The 12,812-nt window shown below is 47.9% G+C and overlaps 1 long non-coding RNA gene across 1 annotated transcript in view; it reads right to left on the bottom strand.

Moving 5' to 3' along the window:
• LOC142583148 (uncharacterized) overlaps positions 1-12,812 on the bottom strand; it is a 298,712-nt gene that overhangs the window by 202,683 nt on the left and 83,217 nt on the right. The gene's annotated exons all lie outside the window — the stretch shown is intronic.

Here is a 12,812-nt window from a genome sequence, read left to right as displayed (position 1 = left end):
CACACTGACCCGTCCGTGTACACTTGCAGGTGGCTTTCATACGCTGCGATCATGTGGTCCACTACAACATACTTTGCTTTGGCAGTTGGAGTGGTGCGTTTAAGTAGAGGTACACTGAGGCTGCAAGTAATGTCCGATAAAGACCATGGCAGGTCGAGATGACTCCGTTAAGTCATTTTAGTGCTAAAATTTGGAAGGTGCTCAGTGCCGCATGAAAATGAGAGACAGTTCTTGCTCGTAGCCGCTGGAGAAGTACAGTGCCTGCGGGAGCTCGCCCAGCCTTAATACCTGCGTTTTAACAAGGGCTGCGGTGCCCAAAAGGGAGAGTAGAAGAAACTCTGCTTCATTTTAAAGTTCCTCGGGAGTTCCTTGGTCAGCTTTAAACAAGACGATTGCGATAGACGGCACAAAATAAGGTGAGACAGATGGAACAAGCGCTACTGACAATTCTGAACGTTTATTAGAAAAGTTTCGCTGCAGAAGTTTATCTGTGTCGCCTTACTTTGTCCCGTCTATCGCGCTTCACCGTACTCAAATATGCATAACCAACTGGCCCAATATTCTACTTTTCTGAAGTTTCTATTTGTTTCTGTATCAGGCTAACAGACGTACACAAAAGAAATAGAATGGAACGCCATACAGCGCTGCGTTTCAGCGCCGTATTCCAGTAGCCGGCGTCTATCGCGTAGTAGCTGCCATGAAGCTTCACTAACTCGCCCAATTTTCCATCTTCTTGACTTGTTTTTATGTCCCCGCACTACATAAATACAACCCACTCTAGTTTACAGCATTGAACTCTTCTCCCTTCTCATAACTCGACGCCCCGTTTTTGAATGCGCAATCCGTCTCAAGTCAGTTGCTCCTTTTGGTGTGGCTTCACCACATAAACGCAAGTTCTTCGGGTAAAGCGGCATTGCTGACAAAAACGCCAACAAGAGGGTGACAAAAAGACGTCTCCGCAGTCTGTTGTGTTTGTTGCCAGAAATACAGCGCCATCATCGACACGTTTTGTTCCACCTGAGCGATTACAGCGCAGACCAAAAGTCAAGGGTAATACAATTAATATAATTTGGTTCCCTATAATGTATGCGTGGACAAAGTAGAAATACGCGGGTGTCCCGGCAAGCAGCGAAGTTCAGACGACCCCGTCAAAGATCGTACGTAGGTACGTTCGGAAGTTATAGTGTGCAAGTACACGTACCTATCGTTCAGAAATTATGGCGAGGTTATATTTTTCTCTGAAATAAATTCATTTCAAGCACAATGCAGTTCTCAACTGCATGTGATATACTGTGTCGCATATTTAAAGCAAGCACCGACCGTGGGTTGAGTTAGGACAACCCTAAAACACAACCATGTCTTACACACTGTTCAGTCCTTCTTGTGTAATGCGTGCGCCAAAAAGATTTCCAGAAGGATTGGGAGCTTCGTAAAGGCGTTTTGGTGTGCTCAACGATTAAAAGGAAATGTCTTGCGTGTTTCGGCTTTTGTGCCATCTACCAACAAAAGTTCAGTCACTCTCTTTGAAAGCAGTAGTTCTAAATGTCGCCGTATGAGCCGCAAGTTGTCGCACCTACACTTTCTCTGTCTCAACGAAAGGAAAAGAAAAGCGTTACTTTTTTTAACACCATTGGTTGTTACAGTACACTTGTAAGCCTGGTTTTACGTTTACACAAAGGCACACTGTCGAAAGAACGTCAAACACAAAACCATGAGCAGCGCTAAGAGACAGTTCTAGTCTATTTATGAAAGCAGAAATATGTCAGTGACGCCTTTTACAGTCTACTAGTAGGCATTGGTCGCAATTTTGCCTGTTTCTCTGCAGGGATGTATAATTTCTCCACCACCGTAGAATATTCCTCAGTTCTTCCGAAGGTTTTCTTTTTTCTTTCTTCATTCCTGTATGTCAATTTTTTTTTACGATCAGTTGTTGTTCTGCTGTAACAAGGGTACTTTTGAAGCACTTCACAGCCCCAGCATTTTACGATCACAAAATCGATTCACGTGCAAAGTAATTTTACGTATAGTAGCAAGTTCTTCAAAAGCCATTCTTTTGTGCTTCAAACTTCTTTGGTGCAGTGCTCCCGGCGGCGAAACTAAATAATTAGGCCTCCGAAGCCGCGCAAACGTCCGGCTCGGGCTTAGGGACGATGGCTAACTCACCGTATGGAAACCTCCAGATGAGTCGTATTGTTCCTGGGCGCAGAAAACTTTCCTAACAGCCTCCGTATCATCCGTATAATTGCCATGTTGTCTCGTACACATGAGCGACCATACGAAAGCGTGCGTACGGCGCGTACCTGCAATCAGTTTGCCGTCATCCGTGATGCAGACCCGAGCAAATTACAGAGAACAACGCCCAGCCTTGGCGTCGCCCCTTATGATTCCGACGCTTCTCAGCGCGATAAATTCGGGACAGCCAGATGAAGCCTTCCCATTTGCGTCCAGCATCGGAACGGCGGGTGGAGACACGGGCTCAGCGCATCGCATGAATGCCTTCCCGCCACTCATCGTTCGCGCCACTCTCGGCCTGAACGCAGGTCCATTTAGTTGAGGTGGCAATTACGAAGTTTGTTTGGGTCATCCTTCTGATGATCCGAGAAACGTAATACGAGAAGTAACGTCTTCTTTCCTCAATATGCGTGCAGTGACGCTTAAGCATTTGGAAGCATGAGAGATGCGCCAAAAGTTTTTTGCAACGGTCGGGCTAGCTGGTAATAAACCATCGCAAACAAACGATTGCCCCTACACCCCAGCATTGCCTGCCTAAAGTCAAACGTGCTGCTTCTACATCTTGGGCTGAGTGCAAGGAAGCGGTCGATCAATAGCTCATCTGGGGGCGTATTCTGCGACGACCACTTTCGACGATAATATCGTCTCGGCAACAGTATCGCCGTCAGGTGCGCGCTGATTGGCTGGTTGAGCAAAATCGGATGAGCTGACTGGCTTGTTGAGCTTTACGTATACACAGGGTTGCGCATAAAGGACACGGACACAAGAAAGAACGCTGCTACACACAAGACGCAACTCTATACGTACTTATGGCACACCAACAGACCCAAACAGTTACTTTAGAGCCCTACGTCACGCGAAGGTGATAGTATCGCCGAAGTGATCGTCGCAGAATACCTCCCTTGGTGCTGCAAGTGTTTCTGTTCTGAATGAGGAGTACTCTTCTGTACAGCGTGAGAGGAGTAGGATTTCCTCATGACCGTACGGAACAGTCGGTTCTTCTGGAACTTCCGCGAATAGGCCGCAAAAATATGTGCCGTGTATTCTCTCATTACTGCGATAGAATGAACTGATGTAAATGTCAGACATCGGGCTAGCTGGTATTCTATGATCGAACGTTTTAGCGCCGTTGTCTCGTCTATTATTTGAGAGCTAACAAGTTTAAACTCGTGGAACTATAGCGACGCACGTTGACTACGCGGAAAATACGCTCGTGTGGAGTGATTACCTACAAATCCGGTCAAACCCACGTGAAGCGACGTCCCCATCGCCACAAGTACCACATGCTGACTTTACAATAGTACTTAGGCGGTATCCAGTACAAGACGATATTATGCCCTTCGCTGCTCAAATTCCCAAATGAAGCCAGTGATTTCGGACACAATTTGTTAGGAGGTTTGGCACGGGAGGATAGCTTGAAGTGCAGACGTTGAGTCCATAACACGGAGACTCTACTTCGGAATCTACGGACAAGAGGCTTTTCACACGCATGTGTGCAAGAGGCAACGTTCTCCGAAGGACCGAAGCTTGTGGGTGAGGAGGTCTCACGCCTTCTACTTGCATATCTGCGCGACACTGCACTCATGGTCATGTGGTAGCAAACTTTTGAAGAGCATAATGGACGCACAGTCAATTGTCGGCCCAGACTTCCAGGCTAGCATCGCCTGTAGCTGATACCTTAACCAAGCAACCAACAGACTTACGCTCTTCTGCGTGCTATCTAGAACGTGCCAACGCGACATCACAGCGCCTACGTAACTACACTTTTCGTCTACTAGCAACCAGTGATATTCTCAAAAAATACAGTAGATGTCGTGGGCATGATGTCCGAGAACCACAGGTGCACCACCTTAAGTATTATTTTCTGCCCATGTCCGAGATTAATACGTGGGAATTCTACTTTGTGTGAAATCGCGCAGCTTTCATTTCTCCCAATTATGGCAGAAGAAAATGTATTTGAGCCACAGACAGGCGCGCATTAGTTAGTTCAAAAATGCCTCAGAACCCATAAAAGAGGCGATCACCAGGTGCGCACCAATCATTTCAAACGAATATATAGACTTCTCTAGGTCACACACCTGTAGTTGCCACGACAGTTTTGCATGTGGATGTTTATGTAAACACCTTCAACGGTGGCGCGTAACATAATGGAGAAGTGGGCGAGTTGTTGTGCATTCATTGTTAGGAAAGCGCGAAGAAAGTCGACTCAAGCACTCGTCCTGTGTTATGGAGTTGCCTTGGTCCTTCGCGCTCTACAACTATGAACAGTGGGGTGCCCGTACTGACACAGCGGCGCCAGTTAAATAGATTAGTTGTTTTTTTCAAGCTCGCACTGACCACAGTATGCAATGCTTGACTTGAAAAAAAAGGTTAGTTATACGGCCCATGCTTAGCACCTAGCTCGCTCCGACGTGGTGCCCTCTGCAGTGCATTTACAGAGTAATTCGGGAAATCAGTGTCGCATGCGACGGGGCGGTTGTCGAGAAGGGAACACTCGTTCTCTCAAAATCGACAACGCGCTACGTGCTGTCGATTCGATAGGTGCTTCGTGCAGCTCATAGTCTTCCCCCCCTGTGCAGCGCGGTTGAGGTGCCCTCATCTGAGAGACAGTTACTGCGCTGCACTTTACCCCATGTTCCTACTTCCCAAACAAGAATCTCTCTCGTGCAGCTCACTTTCCCTTTCACTGCAGCACAAACGAATACCCACTATAGTGAACCTTCCCTCCGAACCCTCCCTCCGCTGCGAGCACGTTAGCTGGAGGACCAAGAGGACTGACCCCCGCAATGCCTGAGCATGACTCACTCCACGTTTCCAGCTATCCATCGGTTCCGCCTCCCAATTTTCTTTTACAGCGTCCTCGGAAATAACGCACTACGGACGCTGACTGCGTGCACCTTGCAACGAGAAACGCGCCAGCAGCTTGGGCCATTATACACATCCCCCAAAGCCTGCGTCGGATAGGGATCCAGGTCTGGGGAGGGTCCCGTCTTCTCCCTTCGCGGGCTCCCGTTCTTGTCCCCGTTTCCCTCCGCGAAGTCGGGCATCGAGCAGCGTTCGCCGAGACAGGCTCGGGGAGCGGCAGCTGCGGGGCAATATCTCTTAGAGGTAGTTAGCTAAGAAAGAACGTCCACCAGTCTTGTCGTCCAGATAAGAGCAACGAGAGCGTTATTCTCGAGATAAGAGCGCGGGGCTCCGAAGTGGAGAGGCGCCTTTACAGCCTCAGGGGCAAGACAGGGAAGCGAGATATTAGGCGCACAATAATGAACGACCTCAGAATTGTGTTCACGGGAGATCAAGGAAATAATTACGTCGAATGTTGGGTGTGCATTTAGCGGCAATACATCATCTCCAGTATATTGTTGTTCGTATATTAGTTTTTATCACGCATATCTCTTCATCAAATTTATGGTGACCGTTAGACGATTAATAAATTTACACTCTCTGGCATATTCCGCACCAAGAGAGAGAGAGTTATTAGAAGAGAAGGATGAGATTGCTGGTGCGCGGCTAAATGCTAACATGGGTGATTTGGTTGAATGTTATGGCAAAAAAGAGCGTATGCGGCATCTTTACTGTGTAGATTGCAAAATTCTCTCTAATCAGGTGTTTGAAGACGCAGTTCAGAATTTGTGATGCTCAAAAAGTTTCAGTGTCTTGAAATACAGTTGTACTGCAACAAAGCTCTGAGCTTAAAGAGGAGAGAATCCCCCTTCTTCGATGGTACACAAAAAGGTTAAAAGCAAGGCTTTCCTCTTTCCCCCTGTTCGTCCGTTCCGATCGTCTTCAGATTACCCGCCTGTACGATCACCTGCCCACTAAGTAATACTGGTGGTTACTAAGGAAAATTCGTTAAACAATGTCAGTGAGCCATTATCGCTGTTCCCTATATGTCGTGTGCCTATGTAACGAAATTCACCCCAACTTCTATAATTTGCTTAAATATAATAGGAACAGAACATTATATTTGGACTTATCGTCTACAGTGGCCTTTCGCCCTGAAGACCGGCGAAGTATTGCCGATCGTCTGCGGTTCATTAGCATGGATGTAAACGGCACAAGTAAACAGGGGTCTTCGTATTCAGCACTCGTCAGAATGCGTGCTCAGCAGTCGGCAATCAAACCCGTTCTTTGGCGTTCAGAAACGGGCGTGTCGTGTAGCTGGCACTTGCGCGCGGTTTGCTCACCCCCACGAGCAATACGAATGGCCGCAATCCCGCTTTGAACCCCAGTGGTCGGACGCGTCATCCCCTGACAGGTCTTTGTTTTGGACGCCGCACCAGCGAAACGCTTATTTCCCCTCGGTGCGCAGACAGGCCGTATTTATTATGCCCCGTCCTCTCTCTCTCTCTCTCTCTCTCTCTCTCTCTCTCTCTCTCTCTCTCTCTCTCTCTCTCTCTCTCTTTCTCTGTCTCTCTTTCTCGGTCTCTCTCTTTGCGGCGAACAAGACCGAGAGGTGTCGCGAGGCTTCGCCCATTTCATTAGAGACTGGCCATTAATCTCGCTTTTCTTCTCTCCTACGCCGCAACGAAAGTGGCGCTCCTTGTTGCTTCTTTCCTGAACGCTTCGATCGTGAGAGGGCGAGTTGACAGGCCACTGGTGCTCGTGATCACCGGGTTTCTAACGTGAATAGTTTTTATTTGATTATTGTTTTACCTGTGGTATGCACGACTCTCAGGGGCAGCAAATCTCATTCCTCGGAAATCACGCAGCCAGCCTTGATACGTTATCTCAGGAACTGTCGAAGAAAAGGCGCACGTTTGGTAAATTCCCGTATTGCACATTTATGACAATTACCTGTTGTTGATGCCTTTCGTCTGCTCTGCAACACCATGGCCATATTTCCCCCTTGAATTAAGTGACACTATCTCAATGTCCTGCTGCGCATTTCGTTGGTCTGGCCTTATTTTATATTGCCTACAACTTAAAGTACCACAACACTTCCCTGGTGCGTGTTTCAGTTACTACAGTGTACGTTTCACAAAGAATCTCAGTCGTCATGATAGCCCGCATGAAAGGCATAGCAAAACGGATGTGCATGAGATTTTAGAGAATGCTAATTTACTTTCTGAGTTTTTTGACCAAGACGTCTGGCACTAGTATGCCGGAAACGACCTTTTCCGTTAATTATTCTTGGCCAGGATGCGAAAGTCAATCATCCACTTCATTTCACTCGATCTTGCGTTTTTGATTGTGGCTGAGCTATCTCTCGGGATTATGAGGCACAGATGATCGTGCCTAGTGAGTAGATTCTTTGTGTCAAGCTAGTCTGCGAAGAGTGTAGAAAACTCCCTTTTTACGCAAATGCTTGAATACAGTGCTAAATAGGTCGCTATACTGTTCCAAACTGAAAGCGTCGAGACGAATTCGTTGTTTCAATTTCTATCGCAGTGAAAAGAATGACACCTTACTTTGCAGTCTTAAACGCATTAGAGGACAAAATTGCGACATATCCTTCTATAATAACTCTTGCTGTATGTTCTAATAGACATGAACGCTCACTACCAAATATGAGGAAATTCGAGGACAAATTTAAGAGGCAGTTCACGCATATCCTTTGCAACAGACCACAACTTGTGGGTTCTAAACGATGGAAGCCGTTTCTTTCTGCGAGGAACAAAGTGTAGCAGCTGCCCAGATTTGACAATGGTGTAACGTGGCCTTACTTCGGGCGTGCAGTGGTTCACTGATAGTGAAACCCATGGAAGTAATCATATTCCAACCTATGTGAGAATCGATGGACGAGAGATTTCCTTACCGGTGGTCTCTCGACAAATTCACTGGTCAGTCCTTCAAGATCGTTTAGAAAGCACATGCAAGAAACATCGCACGCAGGTTAGAATTCATACTTCACAAGTTGCTTACTTCACACGTTGCTTACATACTTCATGCGTTGCTTCACACATTCACCGCCCAAAGCGTACGGAGTCCGATACTCAATTAGACCGTATTTGTCCATTCTCGACCTCAGAGCACCCAGGCACATGCAAAAGAAGTTACGGCACCGAATGTATAAGCTAGAGCTTCAAAGATGGCTATGCTTTTATGAGTCACTGGAACCTCCCAAGGCACTGTCCCGTGTATGGCAAACCCTACGGGGTCTTCGATCACGCCCCCAGCAATGACACCTTTTCAACCACTACACGTTAAAGCACCTTCCCCAAGGTGGTGTTTTAAGCCCTAGCTATTTTTTTTTCAACCTCGCGCTTCTTGGGCTGCCGGATGTCCACCAGAAACAGTCAGCTTCCCGAACTACGCCGATTACATCTGCGTCTGGCCATCACCAGTGAATCGTCTGCAGGTTCGTGCAAGGCTACACAGGGCAGTAACAGATATTTAGCTATCATTGCCCACAAGAACTAAGCATCTCGACAGAAAATTGTTCGCCAATCGCTCTTACGCGAAAAGCAATGACAAGTTATCTGGTATGCATCAATGACCAGTGTTAGGAATGGTCTGCCGAGGTGGCAACATGCAAGTTTTCTCAGCCAGCTGCAGCTGCGAGCGTTGCGAGCTTCCCCGAAGAGAACCATGGAAGCCTATCACAATTGCTGCGGTGACTCATTTCGTAGGGACCTCGAGGTGCCGCTTAAACACCCCCTCGGCGCCATTGTGACTAAACGCCATCGGCGGACCAACTATTGTTACTGAACCCGCCACCGCCGATATGGTCTCTCTGAAGCAAGAAGAGCTTCCCTAACAAAAGGGTGCTTTGCGGTACGTGGGCCCCAGGATTCGTCACAGTCTGCTGACACTCGTGGTGACTACAGGACGCAAAACAATAGACAACCGGCGGCCACGCTGCGGGGGTCAGCTCGGGGAACCAACGCGCCTTTCAAGACGTAAGCCCCGAGTTTTGCGACGCCCGTCTCACCTCGGAGGGGGCAGTGAAACCTGTGCGGAATATGTGTGTGTAAACCCCCCTACCCCCTCCCCTCAAAGGCTGGCCGGCTACGAGGACTTTCTACGCTGATTGGTCGAACGTCTCCCTCAACTAGGAATCTAGGGAACACGGAGTGCTTATAAGCAGCTGTTTGTCGGCTGCTAGGTGTGCTCGTCTGTGTGCTCGTGTTCGTGCTCGTGAGCTGTGTGCTCTTTTGCTGTATGCTTCGTCTTGCATGCTCAATTTGGGAGCCACGCTAGACTGTCGAATGTATCTCTTGTTTAAAATTTAAATACTGTAAATAAACCCTGTACGCCTAGTTCCTCCCAAGTTCCTCTCTACGACCTACAAACCCTTCAACTGGTGGCAGCGGCGAGATCGTCCTCCAAATCCTACACCAGCCTCACTCCTACAAGAGAAATCATCGGTTTTAGATGTAATTGTCGACCGGGACCTCTTCTGGAGCCCCATGTTGCCCACTTAAGAAGTTCACATCTGTTGCCCACGTCTTCAAATTCATCACCGAGGAAACATGGAGGTCAACAGTCGGCTCCATGCTACAGGTGTACCGAGCATATTTTATCGTATTTCTGCGCTGTAACTCTCCCGTGCTTTCGAAAACTTGCAAGTCCAACCTCCGAGCACTTCATAGCGTGCAAGCAGAGGCACTACGCATTTGCCTCGGCCTTCCGCGGAGCGTCTCTACAGACAGCCGGAAGCGGTATAATGCCTCGAGACCCCCCACTCACGACTTATATCCCAACCGACACGCTGAGGGCGCACATTCGCCACAATTAACGAGTGTAATCCTACCATCTTTCTTACGTGCGAGAACGACGACCACAGGCGTCATTCCCTAACGTGGTCAACGCTCATTATGCAAAAAAAAAAGAAAAGACGTGAGGCGTGCAGACAGGACACAAGACTAGAGAAGTGGACAACATGAACGGCGACTGTTAAATGAAGGGAGCATTGAGGGGAAAAAAGAAAGAAGACACAAAACTCGACTGCGCAAGCTCAGGAATGGTATCACCACGTGTCAGTCGGGTACCTGTGCCGGACTACGTGAGAGATAACTGTTAAGGCACTTAATCTCTTCCTTATGTAAAGTAATCGAAGGCTGACTCACGCAAGCACTTCCACCATTATAGATATGCCATGCCTCTACCATAAGACGCGTATTTTAATTCTTATGCCTGTACAATATCGCGCATTCATCTAACTCTGGCGTGCAGTTACAATCAAGCATGTTTCTTTCACTGCTCCCAATAAGCTAGATAAGATATGCGCTGCCGTACAGAGGCAAAAGGAGCAGGTAAAAGGCAAAAAAAGAACAGATATTTGTCCAGTGAAGCACAATATGAACAACAGTTTTACTGACTGTCGTATGGGTGTGGTTTATAAAATTCCCCTTAGCTGTGGCCAGTTCTACGTAGGGCAAATGAGACGGTGTATCAATCAGAGGCTAATGGACCATAAAAGGTCATTAACCGGTGGATCGCCTTCTAATCTTTCCCTAGATTGCCAAGATTGTAACTGCACGCCAGAGTTAGATGAATGCGCGATATTGTACAGGCATAAGAAGGAAGATACGCGTCTTATGGTAGAGGCATGGCATATCTATGATGGTGGAAGCGCGTGCGTGAGTCAGCCTTTGATTACTTTACATAAGTAAGAGATTAAGTGCCTTAACAGTTATATCTCATGTAGACCGGCACATGTACCCGACTGACACGTGGTGATACCATTCCTGAGCTTGCGCAGATGAATTTTGTGTCTTTTTTTTCTTTTTTTGCCTCAGTGCTCCCTTCAGTTAATAGTCGGCGTTTGTGTTGTCCGCTTTTCTACTCTTGTGGCCTATCTGCACGCCTCACCTCTTTTTTGCATAGTGAATCCTTACCAACTAGCTCAGCATCCTGTCGTTCTCAACACTCATCGTGCCTCCCTACAGTCGAGCTTCACATTATCAGCACGTTCACCGTCAGCTTTGTGGTGTTTATGGCTACATGAAGTGCACTTTTTCACCCCAGGAATAAAAAAGAAGTCTGACGTGCCAACCCCGGCCTTGAGAGAAGCAACTCTAGATTGTTCGCACATTTTCTACTTTCACTGGCTCCACATATGCGCGGATGGTTACACTCAGATCAGCTCTGCCGGTGCAGCGGTTATCCCATTAAGACCAATCAGCATCAGCTACTAGATTTCTCACTTGACAACACCGACCGGTTCTGAGCTTGTTGCCCTCAGAGTCACCGTTGATTGTATTGATGAACAACCGGCTAATCGGTGGGCAATATTCTGCGACTCAAAGGCGGCCCTGCGATGTCTTTTGTCAGTTTTTCGTCACTGGTCTTGTGAATGACTCGTGCCGGAGATACGAGAAACGCACCACCATGTCATCGCGAAAGGACACGACGTCGTGTCTCAGCGGCTGCCTGGTCATTGCGGTATCTCTGGCAACGACCTCGCCGACGAAGCGGCTAGGAAAGCACAGAAAGGGACTAATCTCGTTTTTATACCTTTGTCGAGGACTGTCACAGCGCAATACTTAAGCAAGCTGGCGCCCACTATGCAAAAGTGACACACACCTGAATTCACTCACTACGGTTTGCATTCTTACGGCCCAATTATCCAACTGTGCTTCTTATCTGGCCTTCCTTGAAGTGAACAAACAGTTCTGCGTCGCTTGCGCCTGGTCGTTACATTCACCAATGCATGTGGATTTTGGATTTATCGGCCCATAGCTCGAAATGCAATGCATGCTGTGTGGATGAGACTATGGAGCACCACCTTTGCTACTGCCCCTCCTTTGAAAGTGACAGACATGACCTCCACATAATTCTAAGTCAGCTAGATGGAAAACATTCCGCATTGATCAAGATCTCGGGACCATGGCCTCGTATATCGCAGCTAAAAGGCAACAAAAGCGCCGCGGCAATTTCCGAAGGATACTGGACTGAGTGACCGCCTGGATATACAGTAGAGAACTGTCATTACGTCGGTGATATCACCAGTGGACGTTCTCTTCTTATCTTAGTCTTTTCCTCCCCTTTATTCCTTCCTCCAGTGCAGGGTAGAAAACCCAACGCGGTCCTGGTTAACCTCCCCGTCTTTCATTTACCCTTTTCGCTCTCTCTCTCCCCTAATGCGGACCTCTCCCTACCAATAAAGCCTGCTTCTGAAGGTTTTATTTAGCCGAATGCGCTGTAAACATACATGATCACGCCTGTAGAAGGTCACACGGTTTGCAAAACTCACGCGCTGAGCCATAAGCCCGAATGGGTCTGTACTGTTGCTCTGAATCCGTTTAGACGGGCCACTGCATGCGAAACGGCTTAACAAGACACAATATCTAAGGCGCCATTCCTAGAGAAAGGTACACGGAGTTACCCTGTAGTGTTGTGTGCTGAACCAGTAGCGCAGCCTGCAGGTGCGTTGCCTGCTGCTCCGTAGTGAGAGGACAGCCACTGCAGAGCTACGCTGCGCTGTCTATACCACGTGATTCGGTGTGCAAGCACTTCATGTCGTTTATAATCTGACGAGTGGCGCGTGGCGACCATATGGATAACATGGAAGCGCGTTAGTATGTAAGGGTCATTTCACAGACTCGCGTCAATCCAAATAACGCGTTTCAGTCCATCCAGACAGTGACCTGTCAATGGCCCCGTTCAAGCGCTCGGCAGATGAAACCGCCAAC

Source organism: Dermacentor variabilis, chromosome 5, assembly GCF_050947875.1.
Source record: "Dermacentor variabilis isolate Ectoservices chromosome 5, ASM5094787v1, whole genome shotgun sequence".
Classification (NCBI taxonomy): Eukaryota; Metazoa; Arthropoda; class Arachnida; order Ixodida; family Ixodidae; genus Dermacentor; species Dermacentor variabilis.
Note: the sequence above shows the minus strand (reverse complement) of the source record. Positions and strands in the feature narration are given on the sequence as shown.